This window comes from Gallus gallus, chromosome 4, assembly GCF_016699485.2.
Source record: "Gallus gallus isolate bGalGal1 chromosome 4, bGalGal1.mat.broiler.GRCg7b, whole genome shotgun sequence".
In the NCBI taxonomy this organism is placed as follows: domain Eukaryota; kingdom Metazoa; phylum Chordata; class Aves; order Galliformes; family Phasianidae; genus Gallus; species Gallus gallus.
Genome location: NC_052535.1, coordinates 70537918 through 70553633, shown reverse-complemented (window position 1 = coordinate 70553633; position 15716 = coordinate 70537918).

Sequence of the window (15716 nt, the reverse complement as noted above, 5' to 3'; positions counted from 1 at the left end):
AATTTTAGTGCATTTATTCTGATTTGGCAGGATTTGGCTCTGGGCAGCTGTCTCACTCCAATTTATAGGAGGGAGAGGAGGTTCTTTGAAATATGTATGCCTGGCGTGAGATTAAGAAACTACAGTTCAAATGTTGGTCCGATCAGTTTATTACAAATGTTAATAAGGGAGATGAAGAAAGGGGAGGACGGACACTATTACGGATTGGGGTGATGGGGAAGGGAAGGCAAGCGATAGAAAAGATAGAAAGAAGCAAGAATTGCGTAAAGCAGGGATAGTCACCACCAGGATCCGGCAGTAGTCCCCTTGCACGACGTTCCGATGGCCCGAGGCCGAAGGGCAGGAGCAGCGAGGCCGGTCTTGGGCAACGAGAGGGTGCAGGTATCGGGTGGGTCCAGGAAGAAGCCGCAGAGTAAGCCCGGAAGGAAGCAGCAGGTCTCAGGTAGCAGGCCCAGGGAAGTCCGTCAGCATGCAGTCTGTAGCGAGGGATCCGATGGCAGAAACCTTGAGTCCGTCGTGGAAAGATCTGATGGTAGAAACCCTATCCTCAAGGTTGTTGGACCCTCTTTTATCCTCCTTTTTTCCTGCCTACGTGACATCCCTGGGTGCTTGACCAAGAGCATGTGCATACCTCCTGAGATGGCCATCTTTCTCGAGAGAAGTCCACACAAAAGACCGTTTACCGGCCATTATCAGCAGCTTATCCCTCTCTTGTTGCCCCTGGCCTTGCCCATCTGTGCTCCTTAAAGGATTTCACAATCTTTAGAACCTGTCCATCAGTGTCCTCCAGACAGCAGGTTTCTCTACCTTTGCCCAGGACTTGCCTGGACTTGCTCCTCAGCAAACTTTGAGTCAATGATATAAAAGAATAATCTCTTACAGCAGCCTGGTCCAGTGGTTGGTGACCCTGCAAATAGCAGGGAGGTTGAAACTAGATGGTCATTGTGGTCCTTTTCAACCCAGGCCATTCTATGTTATGATTGCATGATTTAGACATTAAAAGTTACATTTACCAGGAAACATCACCTGGTAAATCTGGTATAAATATGGTAAAAAAGTTTAATATTTTGTTCAAGTACAAGTTTCTAGTAAAACCTTAGGAAGTAGTGAGATGCTGTATGTAACTTTTCTAAATTAGATAAGTCTTTGATAACATTCTCAGTAAAAGATCCAGACTCCTAAATAACATTTTAAACTTTTTTTTTCTGTAACAATACCATTTAGATTTCCCATTTTCTGTTCTCATCTTTAAAAAACAATAAAAATAAAATAAAATTTAATGTGAAATGCCTTTGTTGGTTTGAAACTAATAATGCCTTAACAGCAAACTTGTTTTGGTATGATCTGGATAGCGATTTAAAATTATAGTTGATGAAAACATATAGAATAGTTACCTAATATGTCTGTTTATTCCCTAACATAATCAGGTCATTTCTGCAAGATCTACAGAATAAATTAATTCACAGGGAGGCTATCAAATTGTTTTTAAAAAACAAAGTTCATTATATAAACCTGGAAATAAATATAGAATATTTACTTTCTTTCATGTAATGGTGATAATCCACACATGTTCCAGGTAGAAAGCCACACAGCAAACTATCTAAATTTCCCCATGCAGCTCCAGAATATGAAATGGAGAGAGAGCATTTTAGCAATCAAATGAAGAATATAAATCTAGATGGGAAGAGCCCTGTGGCACATCATCTCCATTACTGTGCTGTCTCTCAGATCTTCTAGGCCCCTTCTACACAAACAGACCCCAAAGTACATGGATGCCAAACTTTTTATTTGCTTGGGCCATACTGAGTAAAGAGGAATTGTCTTGAGCTGCATACATGGTATAATACAGTTAATGTATATAAGTAATACAATTTTTTAAAATACATTATTTATTAAAACATAAAAAAGTGAGCAACAAAAACATAAACCTAGGGGAAGATCTGAACTTATTTTTGTGAAATAATGCATCAGTCTGGTTTGATGAAAGCAGTTGCAATTCTCAGTGAGTTATCAAAGTGTTCATCAGAGGTTTTTGATGAAATTTTACTTTTCCTGTACTTGAAAATAATTATTCACAAACGTACATACTGCCAAAAAACAATGACATGAATATGGCGTGATTGTGAAGTTAGGAATGTTTTTCCTTGTCAGTATTGGTCTTTTGAAAGTCTTTTAAAGAGCCATGATCACATTTTTGAGTTGAATATATGATTGTAACTCCACATGTCCAATTTGAAAATCTGTAGGTAATGCATTCACATCAATTGAAAATAGAGTCACAAATACACCAAATAATCGATGATTTTTTTTTTTTTTTTTTGCAATCTTGAAACATACACAAATTCCCTTCTCAAAACAGAAAGAAACACTGCATATTTTTTGCTTTTTACAGGACTATGGCTAGCCAATATGGACAAGAAGGCAAATGGCATCGAGGCTTGCATCAGGACTAGGATAGCCAGCAGGATCAGGGAGGTGATCATCCCCCTATACTCAGCTCTGGTGAGGCTGCACCTTGAGTACCTTGTTCAGTTTTGCGTTCCTCAGTACAAGAAAGACAAAGAGGCCCTGGAGAGTGTCCAAAGAAGGACAACAAAGCTGGTGAAGGGTCTGGAACATAAGTCATACAAGGAGCAGCTAAGGGAACTGGGTTTGTTCAGTCTGGAGAAGAGGCAGCTCAGGGGAAACCTTATCACTCTCTAGAACCACCTGAAAGGTGGGAGTTGGCCTCTTCTCCCAGGTAATTGGTGACAGGACAAGAGAGAATGGCCTTAAGTTGTACTGGGGAGGTTCAGGTTGGACATTAGGAAGAATTTCTTCTCAGAAAGAGTAGTGAACTGTTCTAACAGGCTCCCCAGGAAGGTGATGGACCCACTGTCCCTGGAGGGGTTTAAGAAAAGGGTAGATGCTGTTCTTAGGATATGGTTTAGTGTCTATCAAAATACATAAAACTAACTGCCATAATTTGAGTTAGTACCACACTGTGCCCTCCCACTGTCCCACTGATTTCAGCCAAGACAGTTCTAATTGTGCACTGATGTTTCATCGTTGCTGATCAATTCCTAGGGAGGGATGAGCCACCACCATGATGGCATGGGGCTGGAGGCAGCAGCAAGATGGGGTGGGCCACATGCAGCCCATGGATTGCTTTAATGGCAGAAGTCTGCATTCTTGCACATCATAGTGTGTGAAACATCCTCCACAGCAGATATGAGCCCAAGCTCTGTAATAGGCAGTCAGAGAATCTAACTATCTGCCCATTGGTGAAGAAAGATTGGTACTTCTTCCTCCTCAATGCACATTTTCCAAAGTTCTCAGTCCATCAGGTGGTCATAAATGCACAAACATTCCCTCTTTTTACCTTTATTTTTTTTATTTTTTATATTTTTTTTGGCTACAGATTACGTTTTTACAATATGCTTTCAATAATCTAGTATCATGTATTAGTGTTAGCACAGTAACTAACAACCATCAGAAGTTAGAAGTATATTCACATATCTTAAAGGCTGAAAAACGCGTTCACCTTGAATAGTAATTTTGGAAGCGTTTAATAAAAATAAAATTACAGAGCAAGCAAACAGAAAAAGACTGAACAATATCTTATATTCTTACTATTTCCCTATCACTCAAAGTATACAAAAAAGTAATCTTTGTCATATATTTACTTTCACAATTGTTCTATTATTTTTTTTTTTTTTATGAAATGAAGATGCTATATAGTAACACTTGGTCCAGCTGAAGTTATTCACTTGATCAAGTATTCTGTAGTCAATCCTAATATAATTAATGAGATTTCTGGAAGCTTAATTCATAGAATACTTTGCTCATTCATTTAAATTCCACCAAAAAGATTCTGCTGTAAACTTTCTGCATATGCACTCTTTGAGTGTAAAATACTATTGTAACTGAAAATAAAATACATGTTTATTAATAAACCAAAAAAGTGTAGGCAAAATTAACATAATATGATTTGAACTAAGAAATGGTCACAAGATCGATATTCTTAATAAAGAGATGAGAAAATAATGTGATATCTAGCAATAAGAAATGACAGTCTAACTTGCATTAAAGTAATTAAGTATAAACTTGTTTCTATAAAAAGACATTCGGTATTTCTGCTTGCTAATTTCTAATGTCATCCAACAAAGCAGACCTAATTTTCTAGCAAAGTCAATGTATATTTTTCTCATACAATTATCATTCTCTTTAAGGTCATAATACAAAAGATACTAACAAAACATAAAAATAAAACGTAAAGCTATAAGACTCAGAGATTCAAACCTCTGACTCCATAACTTTATATATCTGAAATATATTTTACAAGGGAAGAAAAACAATGCAGAGAAGTCACTTATTATTCATTAAAACATAAAATATTTTTGCTATTTTCTCTTACTAGAAGAAAGATTCCCCTTACTTTGTCTCTACATTCTAAAATCTCCAGGTTTGGAAGCGAGACACTGATAGCTTGCTTAGAGTTAAAGTTAACAATATGCATTTTGTAAAAAAATAAAACTGGTAAAAAATCCTTACAAAGTTTTTTTACCATGTTGTTTTGTTACAACTTTGTATCCTTACAAAGTTTTGTTACCATGGCAGATATTTGTGAAGTTTTATACTGAGGAAGAATGTAATATAAGGACTGTTCCTTCAACAGAGAAGGAAAATTCATTCAGAGATAACACAAGTACTACCTCTTGGTCATAGAATCATACCACAGAATGGTTTAGGATGGAAGGAACCTTAAAGATCATCTAGTTCTAAATCCCCTCATGTGGACAGGGTTGTCAACCACTAGATCAGGTTGTCCAGGCCACCATCCAGACTGGCCTTGAACACCCCCAGGGCATCCACAACTTCTCTGGGCAACATGTTCCAGTGCCTCACCACCCTCTGAATAAAAAATTTCCTCCTAACATCTACCTTAAATCTTCCCTCTTTTAGTTTAAAATCCTTCCTGCTTGTTCTATCACTACTAGACTGTCTAAAAGTTCAGTCTACTAGCTGCTTCCAAAATTTCCTCAAGTACTGGAAGGCCACAATGAAATGGAGCCTTCTCTAAGCTAAACAAACTTAACTTTTTTTCATAGGAGAGGTGCTCCATCTGAGTATCTTCGTGGTCCTGCTCTGGACCCGCTCCAACAGCACTATTTCTTTCTTGTATTGAGTGCCCCTGGACTGGACATAATACTCCAGGTAGGGTGTCACAACAGCCTAGCAGACTGGGACAATCACCCAGCTGGTCACCCCTCTTTTGATGCAGCCCAGGATACTGTTCACTTTCTGAGCTACAAGTGCATGATGCTAGGTCATATCCAGATTTTCATCCACCAGGACCCCTGACTCTTTCATCACAGGGCTATTTTCTCCCAGTCTGTACTTGGGATTCCTCTGACTCAAGTACAACACCTTGCACTTGGCCTTCGTGAACTTCATTAGATTCTCATGGGCCCACATTTGAAGCTTGTACTGATCCCTCTTGATATCGTCCATACCTTCCATTATATCACTGACATGCTGTATTTGCATATGTCTTGATGAATGCTTCTAGAATTGATTATTTTCTCTTTTACTGCAAGATGTACCCTCAAAATATGGCTCCTACTGTGCAGCTCTGGGACGTCTCCTTAGCTTGCTTGAGAAAATAAACATTTCAGTTTTCAGAACAGATTTGCTTTGAAGCTAAGTGTATTAAGAGAATAGAAAGTTTGAAAATGTAAGTATTCAGAACATAAGAAATGTCAAAATAGATTTCTTGCATGACTTTGGTTTCTCTTGACAAGTCTGTGCACATTAATTCAGTAATAAATTACCTAACCACAATGTGCTTCTGCATATACATCCTTAATCACTGAATACACTAATTTACAGTTCTTTGACATTTTCTTTTAAATTAATTGTTCATTAAAAGCTTGTGTAAGAATTTATTTCATGTTATGAAAACAGTGAATGTAACTGTAATTTTCATTTATGTTCATTACTTTATTTTTTAATTTTGTTTTTCAAAATCTACTTAGAGATCAAGTATTTTAATTTTATTTGTACACATTGGAACTGAGAATAATAATTTGAACCAAAATCAAACAATTCAATTTAGGTTTTCAATCTACCAGTTTTAAAAGGAGAACATTTCTGGTCACTTCTGATTTGTGAGAGTCTGTGAAGAAACACACATATGAAGAGCAGCCTTTCCATGACTATGCTTCACCTAAGTACTTAGTTTTATTTCAGCTTTGCTGAATAAAAAATAATTATAAAAATTCCAAAGCTGTCACAAATTGGAATTATACTCCAAATTACAACTTATACTGTGAAAAAGTAGAGAAATACAGAAATGAAAAAGAAAGTACACTAGAGATTTTGTAAAGTATATGCATTTTTAAAGTATATTCTGTCTCTGGGGCTGGTAAACTGATACTGGTAAACTGTAAAAGTGAAGCATCTCAGTACTTATCTAAACCGTTTATCACATATACAACTGGAAGAGTCTTATGATATATTAAAAGTGTTGGATTTAGAAAGTTAAAAGGCCCTAGGCTTGCCTAGAGCTTGTAATAACACAGACATACCTGTAGAACAACTACAACATTTCTAGAACTCAGAATTGTGAAGAATTTTTTCCAAATGTTAAATGACTACAAAATAACGTTATACTGGGTCACTTGCAGACTAAGAGCCTGAGGCTTGCTTTATATTACAAAGTTCTGGTGGGATAGCTATATCAGTCTGCATTTCAGCAGTAACAGGAAAAGAAATAACAAAAACGCTGCTATACTTTTACGTTGGCAATCCCTTCTATATAGACACAACTATGCCCATGGAAGAGCATTTACTGCTGCCCATACTAACGTGAGTTAGCAGAACATGTGAGGAAAAGATAAATAGTATGTTGTTTAGTGACACAAATGTACAAGCAGTTGTCTCAATGTAAAAATATTTTTAAAAGTAGACAAAAAAAATCCCAGAATCTAATCTCACCTATAACTGACTATGGAGTCACATTTTTTTATTTGTTCCTTTTGTAGATGTTTCCCTCTCCAATTCATACAAACAGTGTCTTATAAGAACAACATTCTTACACATTTATTAAAGAATCTTTGTCAGAGAACCAAAACTTACATGGTAGATGTGGATACTAAATATTAACTTTACCAAGTAAACACTTCATACAATATATTTTTATATTAAATAATATGTATTTTTAAAATTATTAGGGAAAATATATAATAGTACCCCTCATAAGTCCAGCTTTAGATTTCTTTTTTAAGGAGAGAGTTACATACTGAATCACTGACATATACTGAATTGCCAGAAGAACATGAAAGTGCTCAGTGTTTTCCATTGTCTTCTAGAAAGCTTTTGAATGTCAGTTATTTAATTGCTCTGCAAACAATCTAAAGCACTTATATCACTGCATTTAGTGATCACAGAACATAGGCTTCAAATTAATGGCACTGAAATTCATCATAACTCTAATTTCTGGAAATACTGATGTTACAAAAGGATTTTAATGAATGTTCACACAACAATGTGTAGAATATGATTTTTTATTTTCCCCTGAAATTGTATTTGTCCCCACAGTATCAGTATTTCTAAAACAAAATGTACCTAAGCCAACTCACAGTTGACCACTAGTCAAAGAATATTTTGGAATTTGTATTTCAGAATTTTTGACCAGTCCAGAGATGATTAAAGAAAACATGGGTTCTTTGTCTATGGTTTTTTCAGAACATTATTAGCTTAATTGCAGATGTCACTTTAGCTACTTTACAGTAACTATAGATTTAAGCTAATCAAAGAGTACCTGACTCCGTGATTGCTTCCACTTAAAAAAAATTAAAACACTTGTAATATGGACTATAATCTACATGGGTAAGGAAAGAGTTTAAAAAATGAATACTTATTGAAGTAATTGTTACTGTAGTTATTGAAATTTAGCTATGGGATTTTTTTTTTTTTTTTAATCTTTTAATGGAAATCCTGTGGATAAATCAGAATTTTCTAGAATTTACTGTCTTGATTGAAATGTTTCTTCCCATATACCAGTCATCCTAATTAAAAGACTGTTGTACATAAAGGAGTTAGTGATTCATATAAGCTATCCTGAATAGGTGCAGACCTTTGATGTGCTGTGCACACGTGTAGCTTGACCATCAGACTTGTGCTGTGCTTCAAGATAAGCTCAGACAGTTATCCCTGATGGAGGGGACTGTAAGCAGCTTCCACTGCATACTGGTGATTATGCCATCTGTGGGTCTTTATCTTGAAGAAAAGCCATCACTTCATCCTGTGAACACGATTGTTGGTAGAAGTGCTGAATAGAATTGTTTTCTATTAAGATAATCCAGGCTGAACTTGAAGGACAAAAATGCGAGTGTACCAATTGAGAGTTGATCAGGGTATGCCTTGCCATCGTCAGAGGTTTCTTGCTACCAGATGATGCACAGCTGAGGGCTCCCCATATCTGAAGTATTTGTCTAATCTATCCTCCTTTTCCTTCTAGCATTAGCTCCAAGAGGTCATATTTGTTACAGAGTCTGGGTGGCAACCTTATTGGGATCATAAGAAACACTAGCCCCAGTACATTACAATGATCACAGAGAATTAATGACCATACATATATCTGTGCAACAGAAAGAAATAAGAAAATATGGTTAGATATTTTACTGTACAAATATATATTATAAATACTAGCCATAATATAATATTGTAGATTGCACTTCTATGTTTTGATTCATGTACCTTATATTATTTAAATTACATTGCTAGCGAACAGGTCAATATCATTCTTAATTCCTACAATAATTAAGGGGAGAGAAATAATATAATTCTTTGTTAAAGAGCTGTGGACAATTTCCTGCTCCTCAAAGAAATGTGTTCTAGTTGTATTTACTTTCCTAAGAACTCAATTTTAGTACCACTTCAAGGCATATAAAAAGTTATTTTTCATACTGTTTTCTAGGCTCCAGGCAGAGAAGGTACTTTTTCAGTCTTATTTTTCATGACATAACAAACACAAAAAGTTATCTCAAACACAGTTCAGTTTTCAAAGGGCTACTTGTGAACTTTCTGGTGAGGAGATCACGTTGCTTTAGCTTTAATCTTCACAGAGCAACATAACATCAGTTTGAACCTACAGTGAAGGGAAAACCCTCAATATACAAATAAACAAAAATTCCTTACTGGGATTGAAAATTATTAATTCTCATCAGTTCTACTTTGGCAGTTGTGCCTTGAAGAAAATCAATCAAAATCAAGGAAAATTATTCAGCATAAATTAGATTCCTTGGGATATCTAGAAAACACTGTCTCTAAATGTCTCTAAAATGCAGAAAAAACATGCCATCTTTTTCCCCCTTATTTAGTGTGAATGCTTTCTATTCCAGCTATAGTTATTATATTATTAAAAAAAGAAAATGATAATCCTACATTTGTCTATGAAGTTCAAAATAAATGTACCATACTAATTCATTACAATAATCAATTCCTCACTATTTTCACCGAGAAGATACAAGATAAACTCAGCGACCTCATGCCCTGTTTGAGTAGAAGGGTTATTATTTAATCTTAGCTACACACAACAGCATAAAAGCAACAATCTCAAGTCCTCCGTATCTATTATTCAACAATAAAACTCCTTAAAACTTGTATAAAATTAGACAAAACTCAGTCTAGGAGCTTGTGAAAAATTAAAGAGAAAACACAGTCAGAATCTGGAAGCTATGCTAAGGCATATGGGATACAGGGAGGTGATACAAGATAACCAGCATGGCTTTACCAATGGCAAGTCATGCCATCACAGTTTGGTCAGGCAAAACTGTGTCCGCAGACAAGGAAGGAGCCACTGATATCATCTATCTGGACTTCAGTAAGGCCCTTGACACTGTCTCCCAAAACATCCTTCTCTCCAAACTGAAAATACATGGATTTGATGGGTGGACTGTTTGATAGAAGAGGTTATAATTTTAAATCATTTATCTCCTTCTTGTAAAGATCTATTGAAATTGATGACTCCATTAATGTTCTCTGTTGAAGCTATATCTAGACAGGAAGTAACTCTCTAAAACAAGTAAATTTGCATTTTCTTTGTCACTTGTAGGAACTCTCTTACTTCAGGTTTTAGTAAATAAGCTCTAGCTTTACTGACAAGCAGTAGAGACCTACAGCCTCATGAAATAATAAAAATTGATAAAAGCTTAGATTTATGCAGGAGACTGTCTCAGTAGAGTCCAATGCAGAATCACATCTGACATGCCTATAAATTATAAAAACCACAAAAGAATGAAAAGAAGCATTTTCACATCATTCTGCTGTATATAGCAATTCATCGTTTGAATTGTCACATTACTGCGTTCTAATTATATGTAACATTGTCTAAACATAAAGCAGAGGATCACAAACCCCTTCAACACTTCAGATAGATCAACAAAACTGTATACCATAAAATGATACAAACTTGAAAATTGATGAAGTCCAATTCTCTGCATGTATAGTAGAGAAAGAAATTTCTTTCTGTATGAGTTAATATGCCATAGTTGCTTTCCTGAAATTGAAAGACTATTATGTTTATCAACATGCAATGGTGTTTGTTCATTACGTTGATTTTTATTACAGGTTTCCACAATTTGAAATAATTACAAAAGAAACAACAGCAACAGATTTTTGATTGTTCATTGTTTGTGGCATCTGTAGGAAATGTGTTGGCTTGACATCAACCATTAACAGGCTCTACTTAAAATTAAGGGAAAAACAGTTGCTAATTATAAACATTGTCTATAATGGAGCTTTGTAGTTTACATAATTATATTTTGTGAAAGAAAGGAGGCAAGCTTGGTCTGACTTCATTTTTCCATTAGAAAAGATTCAACTGTCTTCATCCCATGGTACCAGCTGCACTGTGCTTTGTATGAGATCACTGTGCTTAATTTCAATAGCCTGCAGAGAGAGTTTATTTTTTAAGTGCTGTCTCTTGCAGATGTGCCAAGGGAAAGATAATTTTGGTCTCTCTAATCATATGCAGAAAGCTAGCCCTGTTCTGAAGCTTTACTTCACGTGGTGCTTACAGAGCAGCCTTGTATCAGAAATGATAGTTTCAAATTAAAGAACTTTTTAAGTCAGTATGTTTCCCATAAGGATTCTCCAAAAAATACTTACTTATTAAATATGCATACTTTGCTACTCAAGCATAGTACTCATTTGCTACTAAATGCCATCTGAAGTACTCATTTGCTACTAAATGCTATTTGAAAAGAAAATATGTATAAAAATTCTGTAAATATAAGACTGATATAAAAAAAAAGTTATTAAAAGATGACACCAGGAACATAAAATTTATCTCAACAAAACTTTTAGATTCAAAAGCCCTTGTACTCTGAAAAAGAACTTTGGGCACCAAGCCCAGCTCTACAGTGAATATGAAAGAACAAGTTTTCCTTTTCCAAGGTGAGTTGCTGTTTTAAGTCAGGCTAAGTACCTATGGAATAAAGTCTACAAATGTTTAAACTTATTTTTAAAATCCCTGTTTTCTGGATAACCAGCACATACAGTACAATACATTTCTTTTCCTGATCACAGATATTCAGCAATAAGATCTAGGTCTTGTAGTGTCAAATAGTGTCTTGCGGAAATGTCATTCTATCCTGTGAATTCTAGATGTAGGAGATTTTAAACTTCTTTGGCAACACAGATACTCAGCAAAGTAACTTCTCAAATTTATGCATTTTTAAATGTACAAACTCCTTGTTAAAATCAAAAGCAACATTTAGCTGAGTTATGTACAAAAATGGGAAAACATTTATGATTTAAATAACTTTTTGAGTGATTTTTTCCTATTTCTAATAAATATTTCTGAAAATACCTTTTTTTTTTTTTTTTTTTTTTTTTGAGGGCAAATTAACTAGTATTTTACTAGTTGATTTTTACAGAGTGTGTATGAGTATGCATGGAAAGGATTTGAAATGACCTGGCTAAAATAATGGAAATAGATTCAGTAAAGAAACTGACAGTGGAAGACTCAATCAGTGTTACTGCATGGATCAGCCAGTAGGACAGACCTGCACTTAGTCACAAAACCTATAAAGTAGGTCTTGTGAAGTAAAAGTAAAAGTAACAAGTAAGAATGACCATATATAATCATAAAATTATTATGCAAAAAGGTAATGCTTGCTTGTACAATAGCAATAGGAAAAAGGTAAGCTTTCTAATCTTCAAATATTATTTGTGCCTTGAAATGAAGGAGCAGAGAAATAATGAGACTATTTTTTTATGTTAATCCCCTCTTAGAGGATTAGAAAGTAAAACTAGCAGAGCAGATCCTGACTATTTCTTAAAGCAAGCCTTTAATCACATTATAATGTAACTGAATGTAGCTTGGTGTGGTGATTGTTTAATTATAATTAAATACTTGCAACATGTATCAGTGACAATATTCCTATTGCTAGGCATCAACACTGGGATATATTTATAATGATGATTTGAGACTGAAGCTGTTTGAAAGTGTTCTGAACATGAGTAATATCTGGAAAACAAACAAACAAACAAACAGATTGCAGAGAGGAAAAAAAACAAAAAAACAGAAACTAATATTTTATATATTTATATTATATAATAATATATATATATTTACATTACATTATTATACATTACATATATAAATATTACATATTATCTATAATTGAAAAAAGTCACCTACTGACGTTAATGATATATTGATCTATTGTTGAGAATTTTTTTTCTGGAAAAATAAGGACTTTTTCAGCCTGGAAATCTTTGTTTATAATGTTTATAATGTACTAACCTTATAACAATAGATAAGTGATCAGATCAGTCATGACAATTAAGAGGCTTTCAGTTCAAAGCTTTAGCTTAGTTCAGGAAGAACAGGTATTTTCAATCTGAATCCTATGCAGATGTGACCATTATTGGCAGGTTATCCACCATCCTGTGGTATAACTTCCTTAACAATTATTCATAAAATGTTTGAAAGATCCTGTTTTTATCTAGGTGTTCAGGATGAATATTTGAAGTGCAAATGGTTCTCTTGCAACCTCTCTCACAAACTGATATTGAACTGACCTAACATCCTCTCAAAAGAAAGAAGAACCCTCCAAAAAAAAAAAAAAAAAAGAAAAATTATAGATAAGAAAGAGTGTTCAATGAAAAAAGGTGAGATTATTACTTTTTTGCCAAAACAAATAATATGGTACTATGTTTAATTTGTAAGAACACAGTATCAGTTTTTAAAGATTACAATTTGCAAAGACGTTATCTGCAAAAACATGCTGTAAAACTCAATGTATATCAAAGGTTTCATAAATACAAAACAGAAGTGAAAACAGTCTGTCATTAAAAAAAAAAAAATAAAGTTACACCTGAAATGGTCTCTATTATAAAAGCTCGTTACATGGTAGCACATAATATAAACTTTTTAATTTCCTTAATTTTTTATTTTTTTATCCTGAGAACTTTATATTTTGTAAACATGAAAATACATGAATTAAGTATTAAAAAGTAGATATGATATAACAGTTGTAAATAAATTCAGTAGGTAACTTCTACTGTGAATTATAAGGTAGTTCATTGCGAGCAATGAAGTGGAAATCAAGTGTATTCATCAAAATTTTGGTGTCTAAGCAGAACTGTCCATTTTTCATTCCTGCCCAATTAATAAAAATCAATTGTTTCCGACTAGTTGATGATTCAGTGAAATTTATTGTCAAAATACTCCCCAAAAATGTCCCTTGAAAAAATAAACATTCCTGTCCTATTCTCCCATTCAGCACTACACCCATCACAGGAAAATCTGTGTCAGCTGTTTCTAGATCTGATCGCACCATGCTGGCCACCACATCCTCTGTTTCTATTATAGATTATGTATTCTATTCTCCATTTCATTTATGCATTTCACACAAGCATTTTGGCTTCAAAATAAGTTAGGGAAAGGAGTTTAAGATGTCTGGAAGTGTTGTGAATTTATGCCACTTTGTGACATGCCAGTCCTTAAGACTTCCAGTTAGGCACATTCTCTTTATACACAGCAAGTCAGTTAGCAAGTTGTTAAGTACCTTTTGTATTAATGTAAGCTTTCTTAAGATTTCTTTGTTATTTCTCTGGAAGTATCAACATCTGTGAGTAATTTAAATGATTTCCCATTAAATACTTAGCTTATTGATATAACTGCTGGGACAGTAAACAGTATTTTAGATTTGGCAATTTTTTTTTTTTTCTTTTGGGTTAAAGTAAGGAAATCATGGTTGAAGCCTGCCTGGAATTGTCATCACAACAGAAAAGAGTTAGGGTAAATAACTGTACATTATGCTTTGGAATTGAAATGTTCCTCTTGTGATGTCCCTACAGGCTATGAAAGATAAAAATTAAAGGCTAAGTGTGAGCAGATTTTCTCAAAGGTGACTGCCTATATGAAGAAATGCATCTATGTGGTATGATTATCGTTTTTTTCTCTCTCTTTTTTTTCTTTTTCATAAAATTCACCCCTTTTCACTACCTGAGCAAAGACGTTGTTAGTGTAACTGTTTTATCACTGTATAAGACTTATGCTTTGTTGCATACTTTCTCTAGTCCGGTTTCTATTTTCAGTCATTTACACATCCCCTGGAGAGAAAAAGAACATGCTTGACATATGCTGAACAAAGTTAATATCCAGATATTTGAAGTGAGCATCTGGGTTACAAGGAATGGTAAAGATACAAAAAAATTTACATTTGGCCTTCTTGTTTATCAAAATTCTTAAAGGCAAAGGGCAATAATTCATTGAAAAGGAAAAAGGGAGAAGAGTCAAAATAAGAAATAGACGTTGTTATTTTCACTTAAACGTACTGAATTTTCTCAGATTTTTCAGTCCTTCAGGCAGATTCTTTATTCTTAGGCAGATAACTAAAATGGTTGCGTATAGTTCATTTTGATGAAATAAAATGAAGGAACTTTTCATAGGGAAGACAGCTGAGTCTTTTTAAAACAAAAATAGCATATCCAGATGATCATTTAAAGTGGTTACAGCAATAAAGTGTACAAGTACATTTCTTTTTCCTTTTGTACTAGTTCCTTTTCCTTCTGCTATACAGTACCAGTGCGCACCCATGTAACTCCACTGTAAAACCCATTCTAAATCCTGTATTTTAACATGAAACCCTCCCACACGGTCTCAATGTATTTAAATCACAGCCAATGCAAGGTATGAAAGACAACTGTTAAATTAACTTTCCTCTATCCTAAAGTATTTGTAGAGTCATCCAAATACTTGGAAGGTTTAAAAAAATACTCTAAGACTACCTTATACATACCTAGTAACAGTGTCTTCTATTTTTAATGCTGGCTGGATATCAACTCAATCTCTCATTGTAATTTCTCAAACTCCTTGACTACTTATGTTGCACAATTTTACTTCCATGTTCCTTTCTGCTTTAACAGTGCTGGAGAGAAGAATTTGGATCACAATGCACAGAAAAACAAGCAAACAAAACAAACTCCACCACCACCTCCTAACAGTCTGCTTATACAAGGGCTGCTATGAAAGTAATGCAGTGAGGCAGTGGGTGGTGCATTTCACTGTCAACAACGTGTCACCTCCACAGATGCAGATATTTACAAGTGCAGCATGCAGACTCTTGTTCATTGCCAGTGAAAATGCATAGCTACTGGTGGTGACTATCTTGAAAAATAGTCTTTTGTAGCAAGAATTTGCTCTATTAAATAATGTC